We start from the raw sequence: 26386 nt of genomic DNA, 5'->3' as shown, positions 1-26386 counted from the left end.
TCTAAGCAAGCAAAACTTCAGTTTCTTGTCAACTCCATATGCTATATAATAACACAGTTTCAATGCAACATTCAACAAATGCACAACTCAATATCGAGTCAACATTTTATATCACACATTACAGCAACAGAAATAACCCACTTCTCTCAACTTACAGTACAAGAATGATTAGTCTTCCCTTGATGAATTTCACTTCACCAACTGCTCTAGACTATCTAAAGCCATGCAATTAATCACTCAATAACACACCTCGAACACAGTATCCACCCATGGATCACATTGTCAAGCTCTATAAATCATATCCAAATATTACCTCGACTGCTATGTAAATTAACATATCCCTTCAGTCCCACATAAAGCATCACTATTTTACTCAATCTCTCTTACCTTCATTTAAGTAATAAAGACTGACATCTATTCTTCCCATTTAGCTTATTTTCACCCTCTCCCTTTTTAATCAAATATACTATTCCTACCTCCTAATCAACCATAAATGAAAGAGCAGAATCTCCTGTAGGTCGCAGACTCCATCATAATACTCCAGGAAGCCTAAACTGTAAACAGAGTCAACGGCAATCAAAAACACAACGTATAAGACACAAAGAAAGCAAGCGGACAGTCTTTACTCATATCACAGCCATTCTGAACATGAACCACAACCAATCTTTGTGCAATAGGAAGGCTTACATTGTAAAAAGTGACAGATGAGAATTTGTTAAGGTGCTATAATATTTCATCTTGTCTACTTGCAAATCTTATATACAATGACAAAGATTATTTATATTGTTTTTATATGTGTATATATATATATATATATATATATATATATATATATATATATATATATAAAGAAAATGAGAATGCGATATTCTCATAGCAGCTCTACGAAACAAGGCATATAAAAGTCTAAGCTTAAAAAGTTAACATTTAAAGGAACATTCTATTTACCAGGAAAGGCAAGTTGCGATTTAATATTGTTTTGCTTTAAAAGCTTTAGTAGTTGCCAATCTTTTTTCCTCTGTTCTAGTACTCTTGAAGAATAGTCATTGTCAAATCTTATTACATTTGATTGCATTTTAAGGGACTCTTCCTACAGGCTGTTTTTAGTACTAACTATTTTTTTCCAAATAGGATAAAAACTTTATTACTATTGATCTTGGTGGTGTAGAAGAAGATGTTGATGCTGATCTTCCTAAAGCTTCCTAAAGATTTCTGGAATCCATGAATTTAAAAATGTTATAATGTCCTGTCCTTCAACCCTCTCAGGAGCCCAAAATTCTGATGTTTGTCCCTCTCTCCCTGCTTTCTAGGCCATCCACTTTATTGAGAAGCCAAATGTTTTGTTTGATGAAAAGTTCCTTCTGTGTTTCTTCTTCTTTAAGCCTTTTCTCTATGTCATTCAAAAAAATTTCTATGTTTATTTTATTCTGATGTTGTTGGATAAGTTCTTTAAATGTATCTGTTTGTTTTTGACAATTCTCTTTGAGACTCTGAAGATTTTCCTTGAAGTCATCCATTTTCAATGACAGTTCTTGTAATGTATTTGTCACCAGCTGCAGTTCTCTTTTCAAAGCCAGGTCAGAGTGAGAATTCTTTGAGTTGTTCATCTCAGCAAATTATGTTATTCTCCTTTGTAGTTTGACAGGACAATATTTACTTATGTCCACCAAAGCTTCTAACTATATATTTTAAACTTTTATCTATCAATTCAGTTTATTTTTGTCAGGAAAAACATGTTTTCTTGTATTTATACTAGTTTATGGAGCTCTAAGAACCTGCTGCTATCAGATAGCCATTCAGGCTCCTCCCCCCAAGCATATGTATTTTGTAGGAACTGAGTTATCTGAAGTGTATAAAAGAGTTTGCATGTTTGTGTAATGTTACAGTAAAGCTATTTTGCAAAGTACAGCCATCACAGGACACATTTCACAAAGTACAGCCATTACAGAGCATACTTCGCTAAGTACAGTAGTTCGAAGAGTGTATTGTGCTTTTGAATGTTGTTACAAGCTCACAGAACAGTTTGTTCATACATAATTACAAGGGTCATATTTTCAATGTGTTGGTGTATATTTTGTGGGCATGGCAGATGGATTTTGAAAACCCAGTGCACTTGTTTTTGACAGTAATATTGCTGAGAACTGGAGAGTGTTTGAGCAATAGTGCAACATTTTCATACAGGCTGCATTTTCTGATAAAAATGGGCATACAAAGGCATTTATTCTACTTAATTTAGCTGGGTTAGAAGCCAAAGAAAGGAAACATTCATTTGTGTATGCACCTGCTATCTATACCGGAGAGGGAGAAAACTGTCATATTGTTGTACAGGCTGAGTCAAGGGTGGACCCAGAGTGCTTAAAATGTAAATTTTGAGAAATTTTCAACTCACAGACAAATGTTACAATGGAAAGGCACTTATTTTACACAAGGGATCAAAAGTCTGGTGAAATGTTTGCAGCATATGTAACTGACCTGAGAAATAATTTTATTTATTTTTATTTTACATTTGTTGACCGGGCTAGTCTAGCTGGACATATATCCGTTTACAGCAGAGGCCCGGGGAGAAAAGCTCCAGTACAGATAAAATTACAGTGATTTCTAACAATAAAAAATTTATAACAATAAAACATTTTTTTTTTTTTTTCATAGAATTATAAATGGTACAAGAGAGGATAGCAATAACATTTGAAAACTTGTAAGTCATGTTCTACAAGAGAGTATAGCAATAATATTTAAAACTTGTAAGTCATGTTCTACAAAAAAATAATAAGAACTAAATACTAAAGTTAAAATAATCAAAGGCATACCTTAAGATTCAACTCTCAACTCCAGAAGACATCAGGGAGGGGCTTAGTAAGGGAACAGGAAAAAAAATAGGCGTATTGAGAATTACCTTCAGTCGGGATTGGTACAGGGACATAGCCATTGTGAAGTAAGATGTTCTTTGACTTGTCTTTTGAACAGAGAGGTAGACTATAGAGTAGCTATTTCTTGAGGGAGTTGATTCCAGTGTTTACCTATGGAATTTGAAAATAATGCATCCCCAGCTTTATTGTATGATTTAGTTATGGATACTAGGAACTTATTTGCAGAACGAAGTGTGGTTAGGTTCTTGTATGGAGAAATAAGGTTAGCCAGGCTCGGAGTATTATCAGGGAAATGAAGGGTTTTATGAATGATAAGTAATTGTTGGTACAGTAGGTGGTTATTTAGTTCTAGCCAATTTAGTTGTTTGAGGTTGTGACAGTGGTGAGTTCTAAGGGGAGTAGCATTAAGGAATCTAGCTATACTGTTATAGCAGGTAGAGAGTTTGTTGATGTTATTTTTAGATAGTGTGGTAAATATAGCTGACGCATAGAAAAGGGTGGAAAGCAGGTGGGTCTGTGCAATGGTTTTTCTAGCTACTGGGTTAAGGAAGGGTTTAATTCTATAGAGTGTCCCAATTTTTTTATTAACAGCTTTAATAGTAGTGTTGAAAGGTAAATTAAAAATGCTGGTTACTGCCACAGCACGCTTGCTTATAAAAAAGATAAGTAAATGGATAAATAACTCAAGCAAGCGTTGACAGAGTGAGAAATAACCTTCTATGTGTAAAAAATCCAAGTAATCCGGTCTTCTGAGACAAATAATTCAGTTTATTACACAGATAAACCACGATAAGCGCTTTCACTAACTAGTAGCTTCTTCAGATCACAAACAGGAAGCACAGGAACCATGTGCTTTAAATATCTGCATGTTAATTAATCAACCAACTTTTAAAGCAGAAGCCATAAAACCTAAAAACTAAATATATAAACATAAAATCATCTCAAGATGCAACAGAAATAAACAATGGTGTATGCATATTACTTTTAAAAAATTAAAATAACTTCATTCCATAAGAAACAATAAAAATTGAGGTAAATATAAGAACATGTTGTGAGCAGCATACTATCAAGTACGAAAGTGTATACAGCCTAATACATAACTGCATGTGATAGTCATATTATTAATAATACGAGGCAACTTAGAAACTATACATAGAAACTATATGTGATAGTCATGTTGTGAGCAGCATATCCTGTAGGTCGCAGACTCCATCATAATACTCCAGGAAGCCTAAACTGTAAACAGAGTCAACGGCAATCAAAAACACAACGTATAAGACACAAAGAAAGCAAGCGGACAGTCTTTACACATATCACAGCCATTCTGAACATGAACCACAACCAATCTTTGTGCAATAGGAAGGCTTACATTGTAAAAAGTGACAGATGAGAATTTGTTAAGGTGCTATAATATTTCATCTTGTCTACTTGCAAATCTTATATACAATGACAAAGATTATTTATATTGTTTTTATATGTGTGTATATATATATATATATATATATATATATATATATATATATATATCTATATATATATAAAGAAAATGAGAATGCAATATTCTCATAGCAGCTCTACGAAACAAGGCATATAAAAGTCTAAGCTTAAAAAGTTAACATTTAAAGGAACATTCTATTTACCAGGAAAGGCAAGTTGCGATTTAATATTGTTTTGCTTTAAAAGCTTTAGTAGTTGCCAATCTTTTTTCCTCTGTTCTAGTACTCTTGAAGAATAGTCATTGTCAAATCTTATTACATTTGATTGCATTTTAAGGGACTCTTCCTACAGGCTGTTTTTAGTACTAACTATTTTTTTCCAAATAGGATAAAAACTTTATTACTATTGATCTTGGTGGTGTAGAAGAAGATGTTGATGCTGATCTTCCTAAAGCTTCCTAAAGATTTATGGAATCCATGAATTTAAAAATGTTATAATGTCCTGTCCTTCAACCCTCTCAGGGAGCCCAAAAATTCTGATGTTTGTCCCTCTCTCCCTGCTTTCTAGGTCATCCACTTTATTGAGAAGCCAAATGTTTTGTTTGATGAAAAGTTCCTTCTGTGTTTCTTCTTCTTTAAGCCTTTTCTCTATGTCATTCAAAAAAATTTCTATGTTTATTTTATTCTGATGTTGTTGGATAAGTTCTTTAAATGTATCTGTTTGTTTTTGACAATTCTCTTTGAGACTCTGAAGATTTTCCTTGAAGTCATCCATTTTCAATGACAGTTCTTGTAATGTATTTGTCACCAGCTGCAGTTCTCTTTTCAAAGCCAGGTCAGAGTGAGAATTCTTTGAGTTGTTCATCTCAGCAAATTATGTTATTCTCCTTTGTAGTTTGACAGGACAATATTTACTTATGTCCACCAAAGCTTCTAACTATATATTTTAAACTTTTATCTATCAATTCAGTTTATTTTTGTCAGGAAAAAATGTTTCCTGTATTTATACTAGTTTATGGAGCTCTAAGAACCTGCTGCTATCAGATAGCCATTCAGGCTCCTCCCCCCAAGCATATGTATTTTGTAGGAACTGAGTTATCTGAAGTGTATAAAAGAGTTTGCATGTTTGTGTAATATTACAGTAAAGCTATTTTGCAAAGTACAGCCATCACAGGACACATTTCACAAAGTACAGCCATTACAGAGCATACTTCGCTAAGTACAGTATTTCGAAGAGTTTATTGTGCTTTTGAATGTTGTTACAAGCTCACAGAACAGTTTGTTCATACATAATTACAAGGGTCATATTTTCAATGTGTTGGTGTATATTTTGTGGGCATGGCAGATGGATTTTGAAAACCCAGTGCACTTGTTTTTGACAGTAATATTGCTGAGAACTGGAGAGTGTTTGAGCAATAGTGCAACATTTTCATACAGGCTGCATTTTCTGATAAAAATGGGCATACAAAGGCATTTATTCTACTTAATTTAGCTGGGTTAGAAGCCAAAGAAAGGAAACATTCATTTGTGTATGCACCTGCTATCTATACCGGAGAGGGAGAAAACTGTCATATTGTTGTACAGGCTGAGTCAAGGGTGGACCCAGAGTGCTTAAAATGTAAATTTTGAGAAATTTTCAACTCACAGACAAATGTTACAATGGAAAGGCACTTATTTTACACAAGGGATCAAAAGTCTGGTGAAATGTTTGCAGCATATGTAACTGACCTGAGAAATAATTTTATTTATTTTTATTTTACATTTGTTGACCGGGCTAGTCTAGCTGGACATATATCCGTTTACAGCAGAGGCCCGGGGAGAAAAGCTCCAGTACAGATAAAATTACAGTGATTTCTAACAATAAAAAATTTATAACAATAAAACATTTTTTTTTTTTTCATAGAATTATAAATGGTACAAGAGAGGATAGCAATAACATTTGAAAACTTGTAAGTCATGTTCTACAAGAGAGTATAGCAATAATATTTAAAACTTGTAAGTCATGTTCTACAAAAAAATAATAAGAACTAAATACTAAAGTTAAAATAATCAAAGGCATACCTTAAGATTCAACTCTCAACTCCAGAAGGCATCAGGGAGGGGCTTAGTAAGGGGACAGGAAAAAAAATAGGCGTATTAAGAACTACCTTCAGTCGGGATTGGTACAGGGACATAGCCATTGTGAAGTAAGATGTTCTTTGACTTGTCTTTTGAACAGAGAGGTAGACTATAGAGTAGCTATTTCTTGAGGGAGTTGATTCCAGTGTTTACCTATAGAATTTGAAAATAATGCATCCCCAGCTTTATTGTATGATTTAGTTATGGATACTAGGAACTTATTTGCAGAACAAAGTGTGGTTAGGTTCTTGTATGGAGAAATAAGGTTAGCCAGGCTCGGAGTATTATCAGGGAAATGAAGGGTTTTATGAATGATAAGTAATTGTTGGTACAGTAGGTGGTTATTTAGTTCTAGCCAATTTAGTTGTTTGAGGTTGTGACAGTGGTGAGTTCTAAGGGGAGTAGCATTAATGAATCTAGCTATACTGTTATAGCAGGTAGAGAGTTTGTTGATGTTATTTTTAGATAGTGTGGTAAATATAGCTGACGCATAGAAAAGGGTGGAAAGCAGGTGGGTCTGTGCAATGTTTTTTCTAGCTACTGGGTTAAGGAAGGGTTTAATTCTATAGAGTGTCCCAATTTTTTATTAACAGCTTTAATAGTAGTGTTAATTTGGTCATCAAAGTTAAGATGGTTGTCAATGGTTACACCTAATAGTCGAGTGGTATTGTCAGGGTTAATACAGGTAGCATTATTTAAGGAGATAGTGAAGAAAGGTGTAGGAGATTTATTAGTAGGAGTAAAGAGAAGTAGCTTTGTTTTTTTTGGGGTTAAGGAGGAGGCAGTTCTGCATAAACCATTTTTCAACGTTATGAAAGGTTGTTTGGGTGATGGACTGGAGAGAGGGAACATTTGTAGCAGAGCAGATCAATGTCGAATCATCTGCATATTGGATGCAGGTCACTTGTGGCACATTCAAATAAAGGTCATTAATAAATACTGAGAAAAGAAGGGGTCCCAGGATAGATCCTTGTGGAACACCAACATTTACTGGGAGTAAGGATGATAGGTTATTCTCCCAAAGCACTGCTTGTTGCCTGTTTTCGAGATAGCTTCTAAACCACTGTAAAGAATGTGAGCTTAGAGAGAGGATGTTAAGTTTTTCACGAAGTATGTTATGGTTAACCATATCAAAAGCTTTTGATAGGTCTATGAATAGTGCAGAAGAGAAACGGTTATTATTTCGATTTTTATTGATGGAGTCAGCAAAGGAAAGAAGGGCAGTTGTAGTACTGTGGTGGGGCCTGAAACCATGTTGACAGTCGGCTAGAAGTTTGTTTTGAAGAAGGTAGTTAAGAAATTGTTTGTGTATGCACCTTTCCATTATCTTAGCTAATGGGATAGTTCAGAGGAAGGGCCCCCTTTATGAAGGGGAATTATGTGAGATATTTTCCAAATTGAAGGGATTTTTCTTTCAGAGATGGTCCTATTTATCAGAATAGATATTGGGTGATAAATAGCTTTTGCAGCAATTTGTAAGTATTCGGATGGGAGTTTGTCAGCAGATGGAGTGCAAGGTTTTAGTTTTAAGAGAAGCTTATATACGATAGATGATGAGACAGGTTGGATTTGAAAGGCATTAGTAGAGGCTGGAGAGATATTTTGTGAGGATGCAATAGGTGTTGGTAGTGAGTTGGCTAGAGTTAGAATGGCTTCGGTAAAGTAGTTATTAAAGGCATCTGGGATTTGAGTAGAGGTGTTAGGGTTAAATCCTATAGGGGTAGGAGTAGGAGATTGTCCTGGTTTAAGAAGTTTATTTACACCTGACCAAAATTTTTGAGGGGTATTTTGAGTAGTTTTTTGAAGATGAAGATAAAATTCCTTTTTATCTCTAAGAGTGTCTTTCTTGGTAGTATTTCTTAACTGTTTATAGAGGAGATGATCAGCTGGAGATTTTGTAGCTCTCCATTTAGCCCATATTTTATTTCTAAGGATCATTTTTTCTTTTGTTTGCTTAGTTAGCCAAGGGGCGGTTTTGGCTCTTATCCTGGTAGAGTGGAATGGAGCATGATAGTCAAGGATTTGCAGAAACTTAGTGTTAAAATAGGTAACTGCTTCATTAAGTTCAAGGTGTGATAAAGGTGACCAGTCACATGCCTGTAATTCATTAAGGAAGTTATCAGGGTTGAAAAATCTTTTTGAGCGGCATCTTCTTAGTTTATGCATATTAGGAATATTCAATTTTTGTCTGATAACATATGTAAGTATGTGATCAATAATACTGTCAGGAAGTGTCCCAGGAGTATAGTTGCTTGGGGCGTTATTAATTAGAATCCAGTCCAGAATTTTTTCTTTCTTATTTGGTTTATGGATTCTAGTTGTAGTTGTTATTAATTGAGAGTAACCATGGAGATTAATATGGTTAGTAGGTTGCTGGGCTACACAGGTTTTCCAATCAATGTTAAAGTCACCAAGTATAATGGTTTCTTGGGGTAGTTGGTTAGTAAGAGAACTGAGTAGGTTTTCTAGAGTCTGGGTATTATTACCAGGGGGAAGGTACATACAAATGAGATAGATTGCTTTATTGTTGTTAATCTGTAGTTTGATTGATAAAATTTCAGTTTTGGGGCCTGTTAATGGAAGTTCCTTAAACTGTGTAATTTGTAGGTTGGATTTATAGAAAATGGCTATACCGCCAGGTTTCTTCTTTGTTCGGTCATTTCTAAGTATGTTATAGCCAGGAGGGGTGATTTCCTGGTCCAGAGTAGAGGGTTTTAGCCATGTTTTTGTTGTACATAATATATCGAATGAATGCAAGTCAAGGAGAGCATGAAGATGGTGAATTTTGTTATTAATACTTCTAATGTTAATGTGAGTTATTAGAAGGGAATTGGTTGCTCTAGTACCTTGTGCAAGAAGAGGAGAAGAATTAATATTTTGGTTATAATTGCTTAGACTAGAGGGACCGGGATTAGGATGAATGTCACCATGTAAGAGGAGTTGATGATGGGAAAAAGATAGTAATTTAAGAAGTTTGAGGCAAATATTAAGAATTCTTTTGTTAAAATAGAAGGTTATGTGAGATGCCCTATGGTATTTTGGCAGTAGATAGTTGGAAGAACAGGTAATGTTACTATGTTTAAGGGAGCTGAAGAAAGAGGAAGGTAAAGTTTGCTTTAGATGAAGGTTTTGCTCATATAGAGTGTTAATTTGGAAAGAGGTGATATAGTAAGATAAGGAAAGAGAGGCTATAGCAGTAGTAGAGAGAAGGGCATAGATGAGAAAGGATTTTACAGTTGGAGACATGGTAGTGAAGAGTTGAAGAACTAGAGTAACTTGTTAAATATAATTAGTTAAGACCAAGTAGATAAGCAACAGTGTATAAAGAAGGGATAAATGGAGAATAAGTATATGGAGCTAAAGCTAAAACGTGCAGATTTGGTGACTTAAGGGATGAATTGATAAAGGACATAATTGTGTGTGGTATAAAAGATGATGCTGTGAGAAATATTTTGCTTTGTGACAGTGATTTATCTTTGAATAAAGCCACTGAGATTTGTCAGATATACGAGCTCACAGAAAAGCACACATATATGCTTACAAATGTGAGCAGCTCTAGAAGGCACAGTGATAAAGCTGATGATAGTATGCAGCACATTATTAAAAGAAACAGGCCCAAGCACATGATAGCAACAGTAACCCCTGTAGCACTCACTGGTAAACCCCAGAACTTTCTATCAAATTCCAGAGTTCTCACAGTCTCAATGAAGCATAATAGTAAGTTAGCGAATTCTAAGCATGGGTCCCAACTTAGTTTCATTGCCAAGTGTCGTAATTGTGGTGGAAACCATGAAGGGAAAAATGTTTAGCTTTTGGTCAACAATGTCACAAATGCATTTGTTTTGTAAATCAAAAGGCCCACATTTTTTTATCAAAGGGGAACATTTTAAGAAATGCGTTTATCAGTTAGAAAGCTCCAACCCTGCTCTTTATGTTGATGGTGTGTCAGTGCTTCAGGAAACAGTCAATGCAGTAGATTTAAGGGCAAAGAAGGAAGCATTTTGTACTGTCAAATTAAAGGCAAATACATATAGCTCAAAGCTGACACAGGTTCCAAGTGCAATGTTATGTCAGCAGAAATATTTGCTAGAGTATGTAAAGGTGAAAGGCTTGATTTGGCAAGGTGTGCAAAGCTTGTTGCTTATGGAAGTGAAGAAATGCAAACCAAAGTCTCAGTAGTGCTTTCATGTTATTCTGCTCAAAGAAGCTACAACTTGTTATTTTATGTAGTCAAGAGTCATGTCCAGTTATTAATAGGGCTGAGAGACAGTTTGAAAATGTGACTGCTTTCATTTAATAAGGAAGTTCATCATGTTAGCTTAAAGGACTATCCTTATTTTACCCAGAAGATTTTTTTCACCTATGCTGATCTGTTTGAAGACAAACTAGGCAAACTTCCAGTTGTGTACTCCATGAAGTTAGACCCAGAGATCATTCCAGTTATCAGTCCAGCATGAAAAGTTCCAATAGCCATGCAGGACAGAGTCAAAGCCAAGTTGGATAAAATGGTGTGACAAGGTATGATTTGTCCAGTCAAAGCTTCAGTTGAATGGGTATCTTCCATGGTGGTAGCTCATAAGAAAAGCTCAGATAACATCAGGATATGTATTGACCCACTAGATTTGAACAAAGTGCTCAAAGACCTCATCAACACACAGCACAGTCAAAGAAGTTGCAGCCTTGATTCCAAATGCCACTATTTTTTCTTTCTTAGATGCAAATAGTTAATTTTAGCAAATTCAACTTAAAAAGAAATCATCGCTGCTCACTATTTTAAGTACTGCATTTGGCAGGTACAGATTTTTGAGAATGCCATTTGGTATAGATTCTGCAAGTGAAGTCTTTCAGCAAGCAATGGAGCAAAGTTTTCTGGGTATCCTTGTGCTGTTATCGTAGACAACATACTGGTAGGAGGTCATGATGAAGTAGAACATGACAGAAACCTCAGAAAAGTTCTGGAAAGGACGTGTCAAGTGAATCTTAAGCTCAACCCACACAAACGCAAGTTCAAGCTATAAGAAGTCGCTTATGCTGGTCACTTATTTACTAGTACAGGCCTACGACAAGACCCTTCAAAACAAACAGCCATTCTCGAGATACCAGCACCAGACAATGTTCAAGTGTTGCAACATTTTCTTGGCATGGTCACCTACTTAAACAAATTTATTCCAGGCTTGAGCTAACTTTCAGCACTGCTCAGAGAGCTGACACATAAAGATGTATCCTGGTCTTGGCTAGAGCAATACCAGAGAGCATTTGAAGTCCTGTAACAAAGAATTGCTAGTCCATCACCTCTCAGATACTATGATGTTCATAAACCAGTTACACTTTCCTGTGATGCTTCAAAATTTGGTCTAGGTGTAGTCGTTCTACAAGAGGATCAACATGTTGCCTATGCATCAAGAACTCTTATCCAAACTGAGATGTGGTATGCCCAGATTGAGAAAGAGCTTTTGGCAATTGTGCTTGCATGTTCAAAGTTCCACAATTACGTCTGTGGTAGACTTATCCAGATTGATACAGACCACCAACCATTAGTCACTATCCTGAGAAAGCCTATGCATTCATCTCCAGCCAGACTGCAACGTATCAGGCTGAGAGTGTAAAAGTATACTTTCAATCTTGTCTACAAGAAAGGCAAACTTCTTTATCTTGCTGATACATTATCCAGATCACCCAGAAATACCACAGAAGAGCATGAGAATGAAACCTTGATTATGAAGTCATGGAAATGATACATTTTTTGTCCACACATCTTAATGAGCTGTGAGATCACACAGCCACCAGATTCAGTTTTACAAAGGCTCGACCACTTTATCAATCATGAATGGCTGTCAAAGCAATCTAGTTTACCTCAAGAAGTGTAACCTTATTTTCATTACAGAAATGACATTTTGTCTGACAAGGTGATTGTATCATTATGAGAGGTCCAAAAGTAATTGTTCCAAAGGCCTTGCAATCAGAGTACATTACTATCTTGCATCGTGCTCACCCAGGTACTGAATCTCCCAAAAGTAGGGTGAGAGGACTAGTATTTTGGCCTTCTTTGTCACAAGACATTGAGAGAGCACTTTCATCTTGTTCAATATGTAATAGTACAAAGCCGCATCAACAGAAGGAACCACTTCAGCTTAACCCAGATTCCAGAACTACCTTGTTCGACAGTAGCCATAGACATTTCTGAGTGGAAATAAAATTATTTAGTGTTAGTAGACTCTTACTCCACTTGGTTCAAGATTGACCTACTTCCCAATCTAGCATCTAGTACTATCATTACTAAGATGAAACATCATTTTGCAGTCTACAGTAGGTTCATAGGTTCATAGGTAGGTACTAGGCTACGGCCCAAGGGCCTAAGAAAGCCTAGCCAACAAGGTTCCCTGGCTTACGCCACCCAAGCAAGTTATTTTCCTATGCCACTGACAAGCAGACACACAGAAGTGGTCCTCGGGGTGTATTTCCTATTGCCCATCCACTCATCAAGATTTTTCTTGAAGAGTGCTAATGAAGAACTTTGCTTGACATAAATGGGTATCCTGTTCCAGAGTATGGGAAGTCTCTGGGGTAGAAATCTATCCCTCCAGCATGTCCTGTTTATTGTGGTGACAAGGTTTAGGTCCCTAGAGCATGTAGCTCGGAGGGATTGGGATTTCTTTAGGTGTAGCATGTCCAACAGCTCTGGGTTTGACATAGCTTTATATGTTAGGCAGAGATCACCTCTGAGTAGGCGATATGCTACGGAGTAAAGCTGGAGTTTTTTGAGGGGGTCAGTGTAGGGCATTTGTTTTAGTCCAGTAATCCTCTTTGTGAGGTACTTCTGTGGCCTTTCCAGCTGCTGCAGATGTCTTGTGAGGTACATTCCAAAAGGGGCGTTGTACTCTATAATGGGTCTAATGAGTGTTGAGTAGAGGGTAACAATGACCTCTTTTTTTCCTGGATGAGAACCCTTTTATGATGAGGTTGCCACGTAGAAGGACTTCCTGACTACTGTGGCGATGTGACTATCAAAGGAGAGACTACTGTCCACCTGGGTCCCAAGGTCTCTTATCACGCATTTGGTGTTAAGTAGATTGTTGCCTATGTGGTAGTTCATGGGTACAGAGTTTTTACCAAAGGGGATGACACTGCACTTTTTGGCATTGAGCTTGAGGCCATGGCTCTGACACCAGGCATCTGTCTCAGAGAGGCCCTTCTGTAGGATGTTCACATAATTTGGGGACTTGACTATGGCTCCTAGTTTGCAGTCATCTGCAAACTTTGTTAGCCAGAGGCCTTCTGTGTTAGCCTGTACTTCAGAGAAGTAGATACCAAATAGGAGCGGTCCCAAGACGGAACCCTGTGGTACTCCACTTGTCACTGGTTTGAGGTCAGATTTGGAGTCTGCAACTTTTACAGTGTGGGTTCTGTCAGTGAGCCAGATGGCAACCCATCTTGTGACATAGGGATTTATGCCTAGTTTATTGAGTTTAGCTATAATTCCAGAATGGGGGATGGTGTCGACAGCATTGGCGAGGTCAAGATAGGCTGTGTGAACCACTTTACCCTCATCTACGGCTTTGGTGACTGCCTCAAAGAAGTTGATCAGGTTCAGGAGGCATGATCTGCCTTTCACAAACCCAAACTGGGTGGGATCCAGAGTTTGGAGTTTACCAATGTCTTTGTTTATGAGTTCTATGATGATACGTTCCATGGCTTTGCAGACCACGCTCGTCAGGCTAATAGGTCTATAGCTCCCGGGATCAGTGGTGGCTCCCCCTTTGTGGAGTGGGATAACTGTTGCTGTGCGCCATTCAGTGGGCACAAAGCCTGATGCAAGGCTATTATTGAACATAGTGCTTAAGTGGGGAGCCAGTTCATTCTGAAGTTCGTGTAAAACGCAGCCTGGGATGTTGTCCGGTCCCATGGATGCTGTGTTTTTGGCTTTAGAGAGTGCAGCTTTCATCTGCATAGTTGTGATTACAGGGACTCTGCATTCTTCCTGTATAGATATGGGCCCTTTATGGGATGGGGGGGTAAAGTTAGCACTGAACCTATCTGCCAGGATGTTGGCAATATCAGTTTGTTCTGTAATTTTCATGCCTTTGTGCTGTAACTCAAAGCAGATCTGGGTGTTGCCATTGAGATTCTTGACATAGCTATAGAATGCTTTGTGGTTGTCCTTGGAATTAGTGGCAATTTTATTTTCGTAGCTAGCTTTGGAGGATCTTATAAGGGATCACAGCTTCTTACTGAGGCTGACCAGGGAGCTGCTCCACTCATGGGATTTTACTCTCTTTTGCAACTGTTTATTTCTTCTGTTGTACAGTTTGTTTATGGCAGCGGACCACCAGATTGGCTTCCTTTTTTTGGAGGATAGCGTCTTGTTTCTGTTTGGGATAGCATGATCCATGCACTCATGTAGGTGCTTATAGAGTGCATTTGTGTAGGATTCAGCAGTTGTAACTGTATTGTCCATCTGCATGGGTGTCATGAAATTCACTACTTCTGTCTTAAGAAGCATGAAGTTGGCTTTGGAGAATTTTCTTACTGTGGTTTCCTTAACGGGGGATGGGGGTGGGATGTGGATATCAAGGGTGATTAGTTTATGGTCAGATCGGACCAACGAGGAGTTGACTTCAGGTGTGGAACACCGATCACTCATGTTGGTAATGACTAGGTCTAGGATATTGTTGCTAGTTCACACAAAGCTATTTCTGACAATGACATGTGGTTTACAAGCCAACAGTTCAAAGAATTTGCTGAAGAATGGGGCTTTACTCCTGTCACAAGTAGTCCTGAGTACCCTCAGTCAAATGGTTTGGCAGAACATGCAGTTCAAAGTACAAAACAGTTACTTGAGAAGTCAAAATGAGATAATACTGATGTTTTTTTCCAATTCTCCTGAATCTCAGAAATGATCCTCCTGATAAACATCTTGGATCACCTGCTCAGAGACTTCTGTCAAGACAACCACATTACTGATCATTAGTCAATTGTTGGTTCTATGTGTCAAGAACAACAGATTAGTGAAAGCCAGTCTGTTGAAGAAATGCCTAACCGACAGGTCCTTCTACAATAAAGCCAGCAAACCACTCAATCCATTACGAAAGGGAGAAGTGGTAAGGATGCAAATGTCCAAAGGTTATGATCGGATTGGTGTCATGAAGAATATTGGTCCAGAGCCAGGATCATCTTTAGGTGTAATCGGGAGCATTTGAGACTGGTGCCCAAGCCTATACCACAGCACATAGCCTATGAGAGAGACTCTTTATATCAGAGTGAGTTGTCCATTGTTCAAATTCCAGAGGAAGTTCCAGAGGACATTCCCATTCCTGTGATGAATCCAGAAGTTCCTGATACAAGTTGTGCACTGCAGACTGTTCATGGTGCTACATTTTGCCCAGATTGTTATATTACGAGATATGCTCCCATCTCTAAACCCTGTGACAGATGCGAAGCAACTTGGACATGGACATTGTGTTTTGTTCCTAATGTATATATTAATACATGTCTAGCTCTGATATTGTTTTTTCAAATGGCAATCTTTATAAGAGGGATGATACAGATCAATATGTATGTATATATCTTTAAGAAACTATCCAAGGGCTTGCATAACTCTATAAATACTGAATGCGTGCAAGCCTGACTGCCATTTTACAGTAAGCAGTTGAGATGTAAGCATGTATGTATGTAAGGTCTGTCTGTTAACTAGTTCATTTGTATTTAATGATGCTGCTATCCATCCTGATGTGTTTCTGTATATTAAAGCGTATAAATGAAAACCCCAGCCTTTTTGTTATATGTGTAGGAGATGAACAAGCAACAGTTCTTACTTTCAACAATTAAGCTCTGGGTCTGTGTGGCAATGATATTGTACATTTATAATTTAAGATTTTGCTTATCTGTTGTATCCTTATAAAATGAATATCTCTGTTTGACAGGTTGTAACAAGGAACACCAAATCAGGGTATCAGTTCAAATATTAATTTTTTTGGTGGCAGTAATCACATCATTTTTGGCACAGTGGCAAGTTTCAACTCATCCAGAAAAAAAAACCATCAAGAATAATAAAGACATATGTAAACTTCTGTGTCTGTGGAAGTTCAATAAAATCTCACTGTTTATAACAAAAAGGTCCCCACAGCATTTTTAAAGACTATGTAAGGACAGGAGCACTTTCTAAACAAACAAAACATCTATTAATAAAATGAATGACTTCTGAGATGTAAGTGGCATACCAATCAGTCAAAATTTGTTTCATTAATGCATTTTTTCCCTAAATAAAAAGGCAAATGGTAAGGTCAAACCAAGTGAACTAGAAAAGCAAGTGGGGCTATGAGCCTTCTGTCCAAGTAACATCATAGCGAATCCAGAGAGTTGCTGCAGACATCATGGATCTTACCTTATGCTTTCAGAATCATCAGTCTGATTGTCAAAAGACAATTCCAGTAAAGAAACAGGTATGTTAGTTTGATCTAGTTGTTGCAAAAATGAAACCTGAACAGGGTAAGAAATGCAGCTTGCTTTGTCACCATATCTGCAAAACCATTGCCCTTTGAAATGTATGAATCATTAGCTTTCTGTGTGGCCTGTGTGGCATATTTAACCAATACTACCTCCTTTGGCAATAAATAGTTCATAGACACAACAACAAAAAAAAAGAGTTTTAATAATAGTCCCCACTAATGTTAGATATCCTCTTTCTCTCCAAAGTGTCTCAAAATCATAAACTACCAAGAAATTGTCATGTGATATATTTTAAAGCAGTAGTATAGCATGTTTGTAAAATCTGGTTACTAAAATGTGTTTGCTGTGCATTATTTTGTATAAAGCAGACAGATTTATTGAAGGGACAGCAATGTAAGATGGTGCTCAGTAAAGATACAACTCAGTGAGATCAGATACATATATATATATATATATATATGTATGTGTGTGTATGTGTGTATGTGTGTGTGTGTGTATGTGTGTGTGTGTGTTTGTGTGTATGTGTGTGTGTGTGTGTGTGTGTGTGTGTGTGTGTGTGTGTATGTGTGTGTGTGTGTGTGTGTGTGTGTATGTGTGTCTGTGTGTGTATACATGTGTATGTATATATATATATATATATATATATATATATATATATATATATATATATATATATATATGTATATGTATGTATATATATATATATATATATATATATATATATATATATATATATATATGTGTGTGTGTGTGTGTGTGTGTGTGTGTGTGTATGTGTGTGTATGTAGATATGTATATAAATGTTTCTGAGAATCTGCTTAACTATGAAGTATGATTTATAACAATTTCTATGAATACAATATTTTATTCTATTGGCAATAATGAGTTTGAGTAAATGCTCATATACAAGCAATTCAAGGTTTTTTTTGGAAGCTGTTAACTGTATTTACATGACAGAAAATAGATGCATCCTAATATATGTAATGTCTGAATCATATTAGCCAAAGTTTTTGATTTAAATGAATGTTAGAACTTATTTTTCTCTCCTCTTGATTTCTAACATCAAGATTATTTGAATGCTATTTGAATACAAGTGTTTTATATTACATGGATGTATATAGTAGTATGAACAGTTTAAAAAAAAAAAAAAAAAAAAAGGTTTATTTTAGTTTATATGATGCTGTTTTACCAAATGTGTAGTCTTGTCTTGCTAGATAATTGAATTGAAAACTGTTAACTTCAGTTAAATATAACTAGTATTAAATTGATAAGGTGGTAGCTGACGTACTGCTGCTTAGGGTAGGGGGTTAACCTGAGTGGTAAATACTACTCTAAGTTGGAGTTTATAACTCCAGGCTGGATGCAAGGTTTATTCCTTACATTATTTTCACTTGTTCATTGTTATTTATATATAGTTTTGACATCCACAATATATTTTGTACATTCATTGTCACTACAAACAAAATTGAATCCTATACGAAATCCCATAAGAGATTCAATAAATACAGCTATATTTAAAGGTACACCTAAAGGAGGAGATGTAACATTACTTATCTTGTTATTTGTTATTTTGATCATAAGATTCTTAAGTTTTAAAAATGCCAAATGACATATTTAAAAGGAATTTATTTAAACATTAATGGATTGAATAATCCATGTAAAAGGGCAAGCCTAATAAGATACATTAATTTACATAAGGCTAACTTAGTCTTCCTACAAGAAACCCATCTCTTGAAAAAAGATATTGATAAACTAGCCACAAACAAATATACAGTATTGGTTAGTTCAGAGCACACTCAGAAAAAAGAGGAGTGGCTATTTTATGGAATAAAAGTATGCCCATTCCTAAAACCATTAAGTCTTATCAGGATGACAAAGGAATGTTTTGTATGGTTACAATACAAATTAATGGGAAGACTTACACTTTAATTAATGTATATTGGATACCTGGAATTGGTATTAATACAGTGAAACATCATCTTGATAAGATCATATCATTCTCTATAGGAAATATTATTTTAGCTGGTGACTTTAATTGTATACTACATGAAAGTGATGCTACCACTATAGGAAAGAGAAGAATTACATCTAATGCAAAACATTTAAAGGATTTTGCTAATTCTTATCATTTGAATGATATTAATAATCAGATAGATTCAAAATCATTGCCATACACCTTTTTTTCTAACAGATACAAAACTTATTCAAAAATAGATAGGGTCTTTATTTCTAACCAGATGGCAACAGATTTAATTAATTCCAAAATCATTTCATGTCCTATATCTGATCATAATTCAATTGTTTTGAATTCATGATAAAAAATACTCATAATGTTCAGATCAAAAGGATACCAGCATACTTAACTCAACTAAAAGACTATAAAGAATATATACTTTCAGAAGTAAAACATTTTTTAGACATAAATAACACTCCTGAAGTCTCCATTGTTTATGTTTGGGATGCCTTAAAATCATATCTATATGGACAAAGTATCAGATGGTATAATAATAAAAGGAAATCCTGGGATAAGGAATTGTTAGATATTCAAAGTAAATTAGACTCTTATAAACATAATAATAAAGAAAATATTATGGACAAGAAAGTTATTGAAGAAATAAACAAACTATATGAGAAATACAAAGAAATTGTAACTCATAAAGTTAAAATAACTTTAGAGAAATACAAGTTTTTGTCTTATTCAATAAGCCCCAAACCAAATACTTACATAGACTTAAAAATAAAACAAAAAGTTGAATAAACAAAACCATATCAAAGAAATCTTTTCTCTAAGGAAAAAGAAGAATGTTTCTAGTATACCAGAAATACTAGATGAATTTAGAAATCACTTTCACAAAATTAACAATAATAATATTAACATGGAACCTAAAGATAAAATAAAGGAGTTTATAACCACAAATATGAATAAAAAGCTTAATAAACAACAGATTAAACTATTGGACAAGAGTATTTCATATACAGAAGTTATTACACAAATAAATAAGCTTAAATCAAACAAAGCACCGGGTAATGATGGTATTATACCAGAGATATATAAAATCCTTTCTAAAAATACATATTCGTTAATATAAGGTTTTTATTTTGGCCCAAACTGAGTTAATAACCCCCCCATCTTGGCAATATACATTTATTTCGCCAATTTTAAAACCTAATAAAGATCCAACTAGATGTTCTTCATATCGGCCCATCTCATTACTTAATGTTGATTATAAAATGTTTATGAATATCTTTGCTGATAGATTGAAGACAATCATTCCTGACATTATAGATATAGATCAGACAGGCTTCTTTGTAAATAGAAATACTTTTGATAATATAAGAAGAACTTTAACATTAATAGATTTTGCAAATAGGAAAAAGAAAGATTTAACACTTATTAGTCTTGATATAAGTTCAGCATTTGATTCAGTAAGTTGGGACTATCTGTTTACCTTAATGAAGTGCACAAACTTCTCGGATGCATTTGTAAATCTAACTGAACATTTATACAAAGGAACGTTGGCTTATATTAAGGTAGGAACATATGTTTCACAAAAATACCCATTCTTAAAGGTACAAAACAAGGATGTCCACTTTCTCCACTATTATTCACTTTAGTAATGGAGCCTTGGGCTAATTTGATCAGAAACAGTACTGACATAGAGGGTTTTGAAATAGATGAAAATACAACATCCAAAATTCAACTTTTTGCAGATGATGTTCTAATCACATCAGCAGGATCTAATTCTTCTATACAGTCTCTATTTGATAACATGATGAATTTTAAAAGTATTTCTGGTTTAATATTCAATGAAGAAAAACTAAAATACTACCTATATATACACGAAAAAATATTCTCATTAGTGATTTTACTAAACATGTACCCAATTCAGGTCAGATAACTTATTTAGGTATAATACTATCTAAAGATATTAAATCTATTATATATAATAATTATAATACCTGTTTTCTTAATATACAAAATCTTTTTAATACCTGGAATAATATGTTTTTACTATGGAGGAGAGACTTACAATTATTAAAATGATAATATTCCCCAAGATTTTATACTTAATACAATCAATAATACATCCACCTACAAAATAATTATCAAGAAACTGAACACACTAATGTTAAATTTCTTATGGGCACCTAATAGACCTAGGATTGCATTAAAGAAACATACTAATAGCTGGTCTCAAGGGGTATTTCTTTTCCAGACTTTAATTTATATACTATCTCTTCTATTGTAAAAGTTATTACTTTATTAATAGATCAGTCATATGTCACAAAATGGAAAGATTATTGGGAACTAATTAGTATACACTTCATGAAAATCTCCTTAACACATAAAAATATGATTGTAAATAACTCCATGTTATGGTTACTAAAGGAATTTTGTACTTCACCTATTACACCTAAACATATGGTTTGTTACCCATTAAATATTATTATTAGTTATCGTAACTTTATATTCATGCACCCTAAGTATAGGGAATGGAATTTTATTGTATTTCCTATAATGTATACTCAGGGTATGCTTTTGTCATCTACATCTGAAGGAACTCATTTAGCTATAGATAATGATCTAAAGTACTGGTATCAGTTGATATCTGATAATAAAGTTAAAAATCTAGATCTCTTAAAACAAGAATTTCATCTAAGAGAAACTTGCTGGTTAGAGGTGCATACCTTTAGACAACATCTCATTAATAAAATAGATTTAATGTCTATAACTGTTAAAGAATCTATTCCAACACTGATTGATTACTTGATATTAAATTTACAACATAAAGTTTCTGATAAAGGTAAACTTTCATACATACATAAAGTTATCAGACAAGAAACTTTTTACAGTGTAGATTCATACTGGAATTATTTCACTTCTATTAATGGGGACCCACCAAATCAACAAGATAAACAATATATATTGGAATCTGCTTATAGAACTACGTCTTCCATTGTCTGGAGACTTTATACATGGAAATTTTTACATAGATCTTTTTATACACCTTTGATGATGAATAAAATAAATAATAAAGATAATCTATGTAAGAGATGTGATGCTGACTGGGCTCATATGTTTTATGACTGTATAAAATTGAAAGAATACTGGAAGTCAATTAATGAATTTTGCAGGCTCTTTTTACAGATAATTTCATTATTTCTAAATCTCTTATATTATTCAACACGCCTGTACCTCAAAGTGTTAAAAAGGTTAAGCTTCCCTTGTTATGGTCTATTCTAGCAGTGGCTAGGAAAATAATAACTAGAAATTGGATTTCAGATACACCTCCTTTGTTCAATGAATTTAAAAATGTTATGAATATAGTGTGCCATATGGAAATAAACACAATTAGGACTAGAACAAATAGAAAAACATCTTATTTTATTGTATGGGATAATTTACAAAATTTGTTAAAAAAAATTTAATTTCAATAGCATGGTATTTTAGTTTAATTAATTGATCTGATTGTAGTGGATGTCTTTGTAAATACTTTAGTTGTTTTGTTGAATATTATAATAATACCTATTTTTAATTACTTGTATAAAATTGTTATGATATTTCTCTTATATGTTAAAACAATAAACCTGTTTTGAAAAAAAAAATCATAAACTACCGATAACTGTAACGTGTCTGTAAAAATTGTTACATTTTTGTCCTTTGCTAGTTTACATGCTTCAATAACAGCTACTGGTTTGTCTACTTGAGCAGACACATTTCCATTCAATTGTCCTGTCATCAAAACTTTATTTTGTGTGCATAAGGAAAATGCTACTACTAATCTGCCATTATCCTTTCAAACACAGGATCCATTGACAAATAAAAGTAAATCAGAATTTGGTAATGTGATATCTTTCAAATCTCACCCAGGATAATGCACATGGTTAACTACAAAGCACAATCATGTGGTTCTGTTTGCCTGTTGCAGGAATTAAAGAATCAGGGTTAAAAGGTGGATGTCTAATAATCTGTAAAGAAGGGTCGATAACTAAAGACAATTCATATTTAGACAACCATGTAACAGATAAGTACTGCAATCTAGTTTTCAATAACAGTGATTTTACAAAAAACTGCCACAAAAGTCTCATACATGAGAGTTAGGGCAGACACAATTTCTACTAAGCACACTGTTGTGGCCACAATTTTAAGGCAATGGGGGTGGGCTGTTTCTACAGGATCAAGTTATGTGCTGAAATATGCAACATGTCTAGACCCATCAATCCTATGTTGTGCCAGTGGCCTTAATGCTATATTTTTTTACAACAAAACATAAAAACATCTCTTTGAATAAATGGTTAACCCAAGAACAGGAAGGTTAGAGTACAGTTTTTTGTTGGTCAAAGCTTGTTCGTGATGTTCTTGCCAGGGCAAGGGCTCAGGGGTGTCTTTCTTCAATAATACTAATAATGGTTTTACTACTTTTGCCTGATTAGAAATCCATTGTTGGCAGTAACCCATCAGTCCCAGAAAAGCCCATAGCTGTTTTAACTTTGTAGGGCATGGTGGAGTTTGAATAGCAGTAATGGATGAAGGTAAAATTTGTTGATAGCCTTCTGAAATAAAATGTATTAAACATTGCACTTGTGATTTCCATAACTGCACTCTTGTCTTGTTAACCCTAAATCCTAACTCTTTTAATTTTGTTAAAAGGAAAACAGTATCTTTGCTTACCACAAAAAAGACCAGTAGATATATTTAAGAAAATTTTAATGCTTGTGAGCTGCTGCTGTGAATCCTGAAAACTGTGACATTGTGATACTGCCTTTATTGGGTGTTATCAAATCCAGTGTGCTACTGCATTAACATTTTCTGAAAAGTATCTACTGGTCTTTTTTGTGGTAAGCAACAATATTTTCAGTGACTTTTGTTGTGGTGAAAACAGAGCACCTTGTTTACAACTAAGGTAAAGATCAGAAGCTAAAAGTAAATCATCTGCATACTGTATTACGTTAGATCCACACAGGAACTGAATTTTATCTAGTTGTTTCTTCATTTCTCAGAAAAAAAAGTAGGTGATTCTATGTATACTTTAGATAATCTTGTCCAAGAATATTGCTGCCCTATAACAAACAAAATACCGTTTGTCTAGATGCATGGGAAAGGAATAGAAAGCTTAGGAAATATCTGTCACTGAAAAGGTGGAAACTATCAGTGGGGTAGAACTCAGAACTGCGGCAGGGTTGTAGAGCATACCTCACAATCCCTCATTGCAAGAAATCTGAACAAAGCCTAAAATAATGGATAGACAAAGGCCCCAGAATAAGGACATATTTTTAGATATTGCTCTTATATACTTAGAAAGTTGCCGAGTAAAAATAAACCCCAGCAGGATAGAAGATCCACAAAAGATGTTTATTGAGCACTTTTGTTTGGTATAATACAAAACTTCATCAGAATATCTAGCAGAAGTTTGGGAAAGTTAGATGTTTTAATATTATGATAATAGACAACAGATGTGATAGCTGCCAAAAATGCCATCCCAGCAGGCATATACAGATGGAGATGTCGAGAATCGGTGAACCTCTTTGTATCTCATTATCATCTTGGCTCAAGGAACAATACACAGATTATGGCTTAGTATCTAAAATGTGCTATGCAAAATCAAGCACAAGGTTCAAAAGTCAGATTTCAAAACTGGTACACACTGCTGCTGTACGGAGATTATTAATCGTAAACCATATTATTATAGTTATGCTGCACGTTTTGTGATAACTACATTTGAAGCAATGATGAGAAAAGCTGTGAACACAGTCATTAAGTTCACTTTGGAATGAAACATAACGCAGCTTTAGTTTTTTTCCCCTTATGTATGGATCCAAGGGAAACTATTCTAGCAACCATTCGGTAATTTTGCATAGCGCATTTTAGATACTAAGCCGTAATCTGTGTATTGTTCTTTGAGCCAAGATGATAATGAGATACAAAGAGGTTCACCGATTCTCGACATCTCCATCTGTATATGCCTGCTGGGATGGCATTTATGGCAGCTATCACATCTGTTGTCTATTATCATAATATTGAAACATCCAGCTTTCCCAAATGTCTGTTAGATATTCTGATGAAGTTTTGTATTATACCAAACGAAAGCGCTCAATAAACACCTTTTGAGGATCTTCTGTCCTGCTGGGGTTTATTTTTATTAATACTTAGAAAGTTGCTAAAATAACAGGATTTATGTTACCATGCATTTTCTGAAAGACATATCACCTGAAAATTAAATCAAGTATGTCATTCTTCAGTGACGTCAGTCATCAGTGATTTGCCAGAAAATCACAAATTTTATGAGAAACAGATCAAAAATATGAGTCAAAAATCTGGTCATTCTGCAAATATTTGAACAGTTGAGAGGTATGGATTTGGCACTACAGTAAAAGTTTGTACTACTACATCACTAATTGCTCTTAAATCTTGTACAAACAAGAGGTATTCTGGCCTGGTTTATTAATTGCCAAACCAGGTGTTTCACAGGCTTCCATTTAGGACAATTATTATTTGCTAAAGTAATGCAGAAATGACAGGTTTGATTGCTTTCTCTGCATCTCCTGATAAGGGATTTTGGACTATCATGGGTAACATGGGTAAGTTCTTAAAACTGCTTTTACAGGTTTGGCATCTTTTATGAGCCCTGCCTCATTATCTTATAGTCTGCAGCTGTGGAGGAACAGTTTCCAGTCCCTCCAGTTCCTTTCACTTCAGATGCTTGTTCTGATGTTAACACTTTTTAGGGAATGGGCTTACTGTACATCAGTACCCTGATTGGAGAACGAACGTCCTCCTGCAGGGTATTAATGTACAAGTAATGACCAACAAAAAATGAGTCCTCCACTTCACGGCAGCATATCAAGCTGCTGTGGAGCATGAACTCAGAAAACAAAATGGCCACCATTATTTTACACATGCTAAACAGCGCTTTTGCTATTTAGCAAGTGTAAAATGTCAAAAAAAGAAGACAACAACAACAACAAAATGTGTGTATGTGTGTGTGTGTGTGTGTGTGTGTGTGTGTGTGTGTGTGTGTATGTGTTTGTGTGTGTAAGTCTATGCATGCATTTCAGTGAAAGTGAGAGGGAGCGAGCCATTATATTACACTTGCTAAGCAGCGCTTTTGCTGTTTAGTGAGTGTAAAAAAAAAGATAAAAAAAATAAAATAAAATAAAGCATGTGTGAGAGACTGTATGCATGTAAGAGAGAGAGAGTGTGTCTGTTTCTGTCTGCATGTGTGAGTGAACGTGTGCAATAAAGCAGAGAGACTAAGTCTCTGTGCATGTACGTGTGTGTGTGTGTGTGTGTGTGTGTGTGTGTGTGTGTGTGTGTGTGTGTGTGTGTGTGTGTGTGTGTGTGTGTGTGTGTGTGTGTGTGTGTGTGTGTGTGTGTGTGTGTGTGTGTGTGTGTGTGTGTCTATATTTGTGTATGTGTGTGTGAGAAAGAGAGAGAGAGTGAGTGAGAGAAGTGTGAAACTGAACCAATGATCCCCTGGTAGCATGTGTGAGAGACAGTGAAGACAGAATGATATCTGC

The sequence above is a fragment of the Protopterus annectens genome, chromosome 3.part0 (assembly GCF_019279795.1).
Source record: "Protopterus annectens isolate FY-2018-M chromosome 3.part0, PAN1.0, whole genome shotgun sequence".
Lineage (NCBI taxonomy): Eukaryota > Metazoa > Chordata > Ceratodontiformes > Protopteridae > Protopterus > Protopterus annectens.
The sequence above is the reverse complement of the archived record's forward strand: the minus strand, read 5'-3'. Positions refer to the sequence as shown.